This window comes from Paramisgurnus dabryanus, chromosome 13 (genome assembly GCF_030506205.2).
Source record: "Paramisgurnus dabryanus chromosome 13, PD_genome_1.1, whole genome shotgun sequence".
Taxonomy (NCBI): Eukaryota; Metazoa; Chordata; class Actinopteri; order Cypriniformes; family Cobitidae; genus Paramisgurnus; species Paramisgurnus dabryanus.
Window position 1 is genome coordinate 38773123 of NC_133349.1, and position 7500 is coordinate 38780622.

Consider the following 7500-nt stretch of genomic DNA (forward strand, 5'->3'; position numbering starts at 1 on the left):
CAGACCCGACCCTGCTTGGCTTCCGAGATCAGACGAGAGCGGGCGTGCTCAGGGTGGTGTGGCCGTAAGCGAGTGCAGACTCGATTCGAGAGACACTTCAAAACTAATGTGGCAACGCCATGCCATGGGAGAACGCTTACAGAAAGGACGCATTCATGGGAAAATATGACATAAATAAATATTTAATTAATTAAATGCTTACAGCACCTGGTATTCCCAGGCGGTCTCCCATCCAAGTACTAACCAGGCCCGACCCTGCTTGGCTTTCGAGATCAGACGAGAGCGGGCGTGCTCAGGGTGGTGTGGCCGTAAACGAGTGCGGACTTGATTCGAGAGACACTTCAAAACTAATGTGGCAACGCCATGCCATGGGAGATCGCTTACAGAAAGGACGCATTCATGGGAAAAAATGACATAAAAAAATTATTAATTAATTAAATGCTTACAGCACCTGGTATTCCCAGGCGGTCTCCCATCCAAGTACTAACCAGGCCCGACCCTGCTTGGCTTCCGAGATCAGACGAGAGCGGGCGTGCTCAGGGTGGTGTGGCCGTAAGCGAGTGCTGACTCGCTTCGATAGACACTTCAAGACTTATGTGGCAACACCATGACATCAGTGAACGCTTACAGAAAGATCGCATTCATGGGAAAAAATGACATAAATAATTAATTAATTAAATGCTTACAGAACCTGGTATTCCCAGGCGGTCTCCCATCCAAGTACTAACCAGGCCCGACCCTGCTTGTCTTCCGAGATCAGACGAGAGCGGGCTTGCTCAGGGTGGTGTGGCCGTAAGCGAGTGCTGACTCGATTCGAGAGACACTTCAAAACTAATGTGGCAACGCCATGCCATGGGAGAATGCTTACAGAAAGGACGCATTCATGGGAAAAATGACATAAATAATTAATTAATTAAATGCGTACAGCACCAGGTATTCCCAGGCGGTCTCCCATCCAAGTACTAACCAGGCCCGACCCTGCTTGGCTTCCGAGATCAGACGAGAGCGGGCGTGCTCAGGGTGGTGTGGCCGTAAACGAGTGCTGACTCGATTCGAGAGACACTTCAAGGCTAATGTGGCAACGCAATGACATCGGTAAATGGTTACAGAAAGGACGCATTCATGGGAAAAAATTACATAAAAAAATAATTAATTAATTAAATGCTTACAGCACCTGGTATTCCCAGGCGGTCTCCCATCCAAGTACTAACCAGGCCCGACCCTGCTTGGCTTCCGAGATCAGACAAGAGCGGGCGTGCTCAGGGTGGTGTGGCCGTAAACGAGTGCTGACTCGCTTCGATAGACACTTCAAGACTTATGTGGCAACGCCATGACATCAGTGAACGCTTACAGAAAGATCGCATTCATGGGAAAAAATGACATAAAAAAATAATTAATTAATTAAATGCTTACAGCACCTGCTATTCCCAGGCGGTCTCCCATCCAAGTACTAACCAGGCCCGACCCTGCTTGGCTTCCGAGATCAGACGAGAGCGGGCGTGCTCAGGGTGGTGTGGCCGTAAGCGAGTGCGGACTTGATTCGAGAGACACTTCAAAACTAATGTGGCAACGCCATGCCATGGGAGAACGCTTACAGAAAGGACGCATTCATGGGAAAAAATGACATAAAAAAATTATTAATTAATTAAATGCTTACAGCACCTGGTATTCCCAGGCGGTCTCCCATTCAAGTACTAACCAGGCCCGACCCAGCTTGGCTTCCGAGATCAGACGAGAGCGGGCGTGCTCAGGGTGGTGTGGCCGTAAGCGAGTGCTGACTCGCTTCGATAGACACTTCAAGACTTATGTGGCAACGCCATGACATCAGTGAACGCTTACAGAAAGATCGCATTCATGGGAAAAAATGACATAAATAATTAATTAATTAAATGCTTACAGAACCTGGTATTCCCAGGCGGTCTCCCATCCAAGTACTAACCAGGCCCGACCCTGCTTGGCTTCCGAGATCAGACGAGAGCGGGCTTGCTCAGGGTGGTGTGGCCGTAAGCGAGTGCTGACTCGATTCGAGAGACACTTCAAAACCAATGTGGCAACGCCATGCCATGGGAGAATGCTTACAGAAAGGACGCATTCATGGGAAAAATGACATAAATAATTAATTAATTAAATGCTTACAGCACCAGGTATTCCCAGGCGGTCTCCCATCCAAGTACTAACCAGGCCCGACCCTGCTTGGCTTCCGAGATCAGACGAGAGCGGGCGTGCTCAGGGTGGTGTGGCCGTAAGCGAGTGCTGACTCGCTTCGATACACACTTCAAGACTTATGTGGCAACGCCATGACATCAGTGAACGCTTACAGAAAGATCGCATTCATGGGAAAAAATGACATAAATAATTAATTAATTAAATGCTTACAGAACCTGGTATTCCCAGGCGGTCTCCCATCCAAGTACTAACCAGGCCCGACCCTGCTTGGCTTCCGAGATCAGACGAGAGCGGGCTTGCTCAGGGTGGTGTGGCCGTAAGCGAGTGCTGAATCGATTCGAGAGACACTTCAAACCTAATGTGGCAACGCCATGCCATGGGAGAACGCTTACAGAAAGGACGCATTCATGGGAAAAAATGACATAAATAAAAATTGAATTAAAAAAATATTTAATTAATTAAATGCTTACAGAACCTGGTATTCCCAGGCGATCTCCCATCCAAGTACTAACCAGTCCCGACCCTGCTTGGCTTCCGAGATCAGACGAGAGCGGGCGTGCTCTGGGTGGTGTGGCAGTAAGCGAGTGCCGACTCGATTCGAGAGACACTTCAAGACTAATGTGGCAACGCCATGACATTGGTAAATGCTTACAAAAAGGACGCATTCATGGGAAAAAATGACATAAATAAATAATTAATTAGTTAAATGCTTACAGCACCTGGTATTCCCAGGCGGTCTCCCATCCAAGTACTAACCAGGCCCGACCCTGCTTGGCTTCCGAGATCAGACGAGAGCGGGCGTGCTCAGGGTGGTGTGGCCGTAAGCGAGTGCTGACTCGCTTCGATAGACACTTCAAGACTTATGTGGCAACGCCATGACATCAGTGAACGCTTACAGAAAGATCGCATTCATGGGAAAAAATGACATAAATAATTAATTAATTAAATGCTTACAGAACCTGGTATTCCCAGGCGGTCTCCCATCCAAGTACTAACCAGGCCCGACCCTGCTTGGCTTCCGAGATCAGACGAGAGCGGGCTTGCTCAGGGTGGTGTGGCCGTAAGCGAGTGCTGACTCGATTCGAGAGACACTTCAAAACTAATGTGGCAACGCCATGCCATGGGAGAACGCTTACAGAAAGGACGCATTCATGGGAAAAATGACATAAATAATTAATTTATTAAATGCTTACAGCACCAGGTATTCCCAGGCGGTCTCCCATCCAAGTTCTAAACAGGCCCGACCCTGCTTGGCTTCCGAGATCAGACGAGAGCGGGCGTGCTCAGGGTGGTGTGGCCGTAAGCGAGTGCGGACTTGATTCGAGAGACACTTCAAAACTAATGTGGCAACGCCATGCCATGGGAGAATGCTTACAGTAAGGACGCATTCATGGGAAAAATGACATAAATAATTAATTAATTAAATTCTTACAGCACCAGGTATTCCCAGGCGGTCTCCCATCCAAGTACTAACCAGGCCCGACACTGCTTCGCTTCCGAGATCAGACGAGAGCGGGCGTGCTCAGGATGGTGTGGCCGTAAACGAGTGTTGACTCGATTCGAGAGACACTTCAAGGCTAATGTGGCAACGCAATGACATCGGTAAATGGTTACAGAAAGGACGCATTCATGGGAAAAAATGACATTAAAAAAATAATTAATTAATTAAATGCTTACAGCACCTGGTATTCCCAGGCGGTCTCCCATCCAAGTACTAACCAGGCCCGACCCTGCTTGGCTTCCGAGATCAGACGAGAGCGGGCGTGCTCAGGGTGGTGTGGCCGTAAGCAAGTGCTGACTCGCTTCGATAGACACTTCAAGACTTATGTGGCAACGCCATGACATCAGTGAACGCCTACAGAAAGATCGCATTCATGGGAAAAAATGACATAAAAAAATAATTAATTAATTAAATGCTTACAGCACCTGGTATTCCCAGGCGGTCTCCCATCCAAGTACTAACCAGACCCGACCCTGCTTGGCTTCCGAGATCAGACGAGAGCGGGCGTGCTCAGGGTGGTGTGGCCGTAAGCGAGTGCAGACTCGATTCGAGAGACACTTCAAAACTAATGTGGCAACGCCATGCCATGGGAGAACGCTTACAGAAAGGACGCATTCATGGGAAAATATGACATAAATAAATATTTAATTAATTAAATGCTTACAGCACCTGGTATTCCCAGGCGGTCTCCCATCCAAGTACTAACCAGGCCCGACCCTGCTTGGCTTTCGAGATCAGACGAGAGCGGGCGTGCTCAGGGTGGTGTGGCCGTAAACGAGTGCGGACTTGATTCGAGAGACACTTCAAAACTAATGTGGCAACGCCATGCCATGGGAGATCGCTTACAGAAAGGACGCATTCATGGGAAAAAATGACATAAAAAAATTATTAATTAATTAAATGCTTACAGCACCTGGTATTCCCAGGCGGTCTCCCATCCAAGTACTAACCAGGCCCGACCCTGCTTGGCTTCCGAGATCAGACGAGAGCGGGCGTGCTCAGGGTGGTGTGGCCGTAAGCGAGTGCTGACTCGCTTCGATAGACACTTCAAGACTTATGTGGCAACACCATGACATCAGTGAACGCTTACAGAAAGATCGCATTCATGGGAAAAAATGACATAAATAATTAATTAATTAAATGCTTACAGAACCTGGTATTCCCAGGCGGTCTCCCATCCAAGTACTAACCAGGCCCGACCCTGCTTGTCTTCCGAGATCAGACGAGAGCGGGCTTGCTCAGGGTGGTGTGGCCGTAAGCGAGTGCTGACTCGATTCGAGAGACACTTCAAAACTAATGTGGCAACGCCATGCCATGGGAGAATGCTTACAGAAAGGACGCATTCATGGGAAAAATGACATAAATAATTAATTAATTAAATGCGTACAGCACCAGGTATTCCCAGGCGGTCTCCCATCCAAGTACTAACCAGGCCCGACCCTGCTTGGCTTCCGAGATCAGACGAGAGCGGGCGTGCTCAGGGTGGTGTGGCCGTAAACGAGTGCTGACTCGATTCGAGAGACACTTCAAGGCTAATGTGGCAACGCAATGACATCGGTAAATGGTTACAGAAAGGACGCATTCATGGGAAAAAATTACATAAAAAAATAATTAATTAATTAAATGCTTACAGCACCTGGTATTCCCAGGCGGTCTCCCATCCAAGTACTAACCAGGCCCGACCCTGCTTGGCTTCCGAGATCAGACAAGAGCGGGCGTGCTCAGGGTGGTGTGGCCGTAAACGAGTGCTGACTCGCTTCGATAGACACTTCAAGACTTATGTGGCAACGCCATGACATCAGTGAACGCTTACAGAAAGATCGCATTCATGGGAAAAAATGACATAAAAAAATAATTAATTAATTAAATGCTTACAGCACCTGCTATTCCCAGGCGGTCTCCCATCCAAGTACTAACCAGGCCCGACCCTGCTTGGCTTCCGAGATCAGACGAGAGCGGGCGTGCTCAGGGTGGTGTGGCCGTAAGCGAGTGCGGACTTGATTCGAGAGACACTTCAAAACTAATGTGGCAACGCCATGCCATGGGAGAACGCTTACAGAAAGGACGCATTCATGGGAAAAAATGACATAAAAAAATTATTAATTAATTAAATGCTTACAGCACCTGGTATTCCCAGGCGGTCTCCCATTCAAGTACTAACCAGGCCCGACCCAGCTTGGCTTCCGAGATCAGACGAGAGCGGGCGTGCTCAGGGTGGTGTGGCCGTAAGCGAGTGCTGACTCGCTTCGATAGACACTTCAAGACTTATGTGGCAACGCCATGACATCAGTGAACGCTTACAGAAAGATCGCATTCATGGGAAAAAATGACATAAATAATTAATTAATTAAATGCTTACAGAACCTGGTATTCCCAGGCGGTCTCCCATCCAAGTACTAACCAGGCCCGACCCTGCTTGGCTTCCGAGATCAGACGAGAGCGGGCTTGCTCAGGGTGGTGTGGCCGTAAGCGAGTGCTGACTCGATTCGAGAGACACTTCAAAACCAATGTGGCAACGCCATGCCATGGGAGAATGCTTACAGAAAGGACGCATTCATGGGAAAAATGACATAAATAATTAATTAATTAAATGCTTACAGCACCAGGTATTCCCAGGCGGTCTCCCATCCAAGTACTAACCAGGCCCGACCCTGCTTGGCTTCCGAGATCAGACGAGAGCGGGCGTGCTCAGGGTGGTGTGGCCGTAAGCGAGTGCGGACTTGATTCGAGAGACACTTCAAAACTAATGTGGCAACGCCATGCCATGGGAGAACGCTTACAGAAAGGACGCATTCATGGGAAAAAATGACATAAAAAAAATATTAATTAATTAAATGCTTACAGCACCTGGTATTCCCAGGCGGTCTCCCATCCAAGTACTAACCAGGCCCGACCCTGCTTGGCTTCCGAGATCAGATGAGAGCGGGCTTGCTAAGGGTGGTGTGGCCGTAAGCGAGTGCTGACTCGATTCGAGAGACACTTCAAAACTAATGTGGCAACGCCATGCCATGGGAGAATGCTTACAGAAAGGACGCATTCATGGGAAAAATGACATAAATAATTAATTAATTAAATTCTTACAGCACCAGGTATTCCCAGGCGGTCTCCCATCCAAGTACTAACCAGGCCCGACCCTGCTTGGCTTCCGAGATCAGAAGAGAGCGGGCGTGCTCAGGGTGGTGTGGCCGTAAACGAGTGCTGACTCGATTCGAGAGACACTTCAAGGCTAATGTGGCAACGCAATGACATCGGTAAATGGTTACAGAAAGGACGCATTCATGGGAAAAAATGACATTAAAAAAATAATTAATTAATTAAATGCTTACAGCACCTGGTATTCCCAGGCGGTCTCCCATCCAAGTACTAACCAGGCCCGACCCTGCTTGGCTTCCGAGATCAGACGAGAGCGGGCGTGCTCAGGGTGGTGTGGCCGTAAGCGAGTGCAGACTCGATTCGAGAGACACTTCAAAACTAATGTGGCAACGCCATGCCATGGGAGAACGCTTACAGAAAGGACGCATTCATGGGAAAATATGACATAAATAAATATTTAATTAATTAAATGCTTACAGCACCTGGTATTCCCAGGCGGTCTCCTATCCAAGTACTAACCAGGCCCGACCCTGCTTGGCTTCCGAGATCAGACGAGAGCGGGCGTGCTCAGGGTGGTGTGGCCGTAAACGAGTGCGGACTTGATTCGAGAGACACTTCAAAACTAATGTGGCAACGCCATGCCATGGGAGATCGCTTACAGAAAGGACGCATTCATGGGAAAAAATGACATAAAAAAATTATTAATTAATTAAATGCTTACAGCACCTGGTATTCCCAGG

At 48.4% G+C, this 7500-nt stretch overlaps 22 non-coding genes and 10 pseudogenes across 22 annotated transcripts in view; all 32 read right to left on the reverse strand.

The window, feature by feature from the left end:
* Positions 1–70, reverse strand: part of LOC135741871 (5S ribosomal RNA) — a 119-nt gene extending 49 nt beyond the window's left edge. The window contains exon 1 of the ribosomal RNA XR_010529711.1: positions 1–70. This exon is cut by the window's left edge and continues 49 nt beyond it. This is a non-coding gene — a ribosomal RNA (5S ribosomal RNA).
* Positions 71–195: 125 nt separating this feature from the next.
* On the reverse strand, positions 196–314 carry LOC135742009 (5S ribosomal RNA). The gene has a single exon (XR_010529842.1). It is a non-coding gene; the product is annotated as a 5S ribosomal RNA (ribosomal RNA).
* A 125-nt stretch (positions 315–439) lies between these two features.
* Positions 440–558, reverse strand: LOC135741977 (5S ribosomal RNA). Its single transcript, XR_010529812.1, has one exon. It is a non-coding gene; the product is annotated as a 5S ribosomal RNA (ribosomal RNA).
* A 121-nt stretch (positions 559–679) lies between these two features.
* On the reverse strand, positions 680–798 carry LOC135742452 (5S ribosomal RNA; annotated as a pseudogene).
* Positions 799–918: 120 nt separating this feature from the next.
* On the reverse strand, positions 919–1037 carry LOC135742075 (5S ribosomal RNA). The gene has a single exon (XR_010529905.1). It is a non-coding gene; the product is annotated as a 5S ribosomal RNA (ribosomal RNA).
* Positions 1038–1162: 125 nt separating this feature from the next.
* On the reverse strand, positions 1163–1281 carry LOC135742131 (5S ribosomal RNA). Its single transcript, XR_010529960.1, has one exon. It is a non-coding gene; the product is annotated as a 5S ribosomal RNA (ribosomal RNA).
* Positions 1282–1406: 125 nt separating this feature from the next.
* LOC135741882 (5S ribosomal RNA) lies at positions 1407–1525 on the reverse strand. The gene has a single exon (XR_010529722.1). It is a non-coding gene; the product is annotated as a 5S ribosomal RNA (ribosomal RNA).
* Positions 1526–1650: 125 nt separating this feature from the next.
* On the reverse strand, positions 1651–1769 carry LOC135742027 (5S ribosomal RNA). Its single transcript, XR_010529859.1, has one exon. It is a non-coding gene; the product is annotated as a 5S ribosomal RNA (ribosomal RNA).
* Positions 1770–1890: 121 nt separating this feature from the next.
* On the reverse strand, positions 1891–2009 carry LOC135742310 (5S ribosomal RNA; annotated as a pseudogene).
* Positions 2010–2129: 120 nt separating this feature from the next.
* LOC135742904 (5S ribosomal RNA) lies at positions 2130–2248 on the reverse strand. Its single transcript, XR_010530306.1, has one exon. It is a non-coding gene; the product is annotated as a 5S ribosomal RNA (ribosomal RNA).
* Positions 2249–2369: 121 nt separating this feature from the next.
* LOC135742309 (5S ribosomal RNA) lies at positions 2370–2488 on the reverse strand (annotated as a pseudogene).
* A 141-nt stretch (positions 2489–2629) lies between these two features.
* Positions 2630–2748, reverse strand: LOC135742608 (5S ribosomal RNA; annotated as a pseudogene).
* Positions 2749–2873: 125 nt separating this feature from the next.
* On the reverse strand, positions 2874–2992 carry LOC135741965 (5S ribosomal RNA). The gene has a single exon (XR_010529801.1). It is a non-coding gene; the product is annotated as a 5S ribosomal RNA (ribosomal RNA).
* Positions 2993–3113: 121 nt separating this feature from the next.
* LOC135742308 (5S ribosomal RNA) lies at positions 3114–3232 on the reverse strand (annotated as a pseudogene).
* Positions 3233–3352: 120 nt separating this feature from the next.
* On the reverse strand, positions 3353–3471 carry LOC135742417 (5S ribosomal RNA; annotated as a pseudogene).
* Positions 3472–3591: 120 nt separating this feature from the next.
* On the reverse strand, positions 3592–3710 carry LOC135742481 (5S ribosomal RNA; annotated as a pseudogene).
* A 126-nt stretch (positions 3711–3836) lies between these two features.
* Positions 3837–3955, reverse strand: LOC135741954 (5S ribosomal RNA). The gene has a single exon (XR_010529790.1). It is a non-coding gene; the product is annotated as a 5S ribosomal RNA (ribosomal RNA).
* A 125-nt stretch (positions 3956–4080) lies between these two features.
* On the reverse strand, positions 4081–4199 carry LOC135741869 (5S ribosomal RNA). Its single transcript, XR_010529710.1, has one exon. It is a non-coding gene; the product is annotated as a 5S ribosomal RNA (ribosomal RNA).
* Positions 4200–4324: 125 nt separating this feature from the next.
* On the reverse strand, positions 4325–4443 carry LOC135742008 (5S ribosomal RNA). Its single transcript, XR_010529841.1, has one exon. It is a non-coding gene; the product is annotated as a 5S ribosomal RNA (ribosomal RNA).
* A 125-nt stretch (positions 4444–4568) lies between these two features.
* On the reverse strand, positions 4569–4687 carry LOC135741942 (5S ribosomal RNA). Its single transcript, XR_010529779.1, has one exon. It is a non-coding gene; the product is annotated as a 5S ribosomal RNA (ribosomal RNA).
* Positions 4688–4808: 121 nt separating this feature from the next.
* LOC135742451 (5S ribosomal RNA) lies at positions 4809–4927 on the reverse strand (annotated as a pseudogene).
* Positions 4928–5047: 120 nt separating this feature from the next.
* Positions 5048–5166, reverse strand: LOC135742074 (5S ribosomal RNA). The gene has a single exon (XR_010529904.1). It is a non-coding gene; the product is annotated as a 5S ribosomal RNA (ribosomal RNA).
* A 125-nt stretch (positions 5167–5291) lies between these two features.
* On the reverse strand, positions 5292–5410 carry LOC135742130 (5S ribosomal RNA). The gene has a single exon (XR_010529959.1). It is a non-coding gene; the product is annotated as a 5S ribosomal RNA (ribosomal RNA).
* Positions 5411–5535: 125 nt separating this feature from the next.
* Positions 5536–5654, reverse strand: LOC135741881 (5S ribosomal RNA). The gene has a single exon (XR_010529721.1). It is a non-coding gene; the product is annotated as a 5S ribosomal RNA (ribosomal RNA).
* A 125-nt stretch (positions 5655–5779) lies between these two features.
* LOC135742026 (5S ribosomal RNA) lies at positions 5780–5898 on the reverse strand. Its single transcript, XR_010529858.1, has one exon. It is a non-coding gene; the product is annotated as a 5S ribosomal RNA (ribosomal RNA).
* Positions 5899–6019: 121 nt separating this feature from the next.
* Positions 6020–6138, reverse strand: LOC135742307 (5S ribosomal RNA; annotated as a pseudogene).
* A 120-nt stretch (positions 6139–6258) lies between these two features.
* LOC135742902 (5S ribosomal RNA) lies at positions 6259–6377 on the reverse strand. Its single transcript, XR_010530304.1, has one exon. It is a non-coding gene; the product is annotated as a 5S ribosomal RNA (ribosomal RNA).
* A 125-nt stretch (positions 6378–6502) lies between these two features.
* On the reverse strand, positions 6503–6621 carry LOC135742067 (5S ribosomal RNA). Its single transcript, XR_010529897.1, has one exon. It is a non-coding gene; the product is annotated as a 5S ribosomal RNA (ribosomal RNA).
* Positions 6622–6741: 120 nt separating this feature from the next.
* On the reverse strand, positions 6742–6860 carry LOC135742211 (5S ribosomal RNA; annotated as a pseudogene).
* Positions 6861–6986: 126 nt separating this feature from the next.
* On the reverse strand, positions 6987–7105 carry LOC135741931 (5S ribosomal RNA). The gene has a single exon (XR_010529768.1). It is a non-coding gene; the product is annotated as a 5S ribosomal RNA (ribosomal RNA).
* Positions 7106–7230: 125 nt separating this feature from the next.
* LOC135742133 (5S ribosomal RNA) lies at positions 7231–7349 on the reverse strand. Its single transcript, XR_010529962.1, has one exon. It is a non-coding gene; the product is annotated as a 5S ribosomal RNA (ribosomal RNA).
* A 125-nt stretch (positions 7350–7474) lies between these two features.
* LOC135741857 (5S ribosomal RNA) overlaps positions 7475–7500 on the reverse strand; it is a 119-nt gene continuing 93 nt past the window's right edge. Inside the window, exon 1 of the ribosomal RNA XR_010529698.1 lies at positions 7475–7500. This exon is cut by the window's right edge and continues 93 nt beyond it. This is a non-coding gene — a ribosomal RNA (5S ribosomal RNA).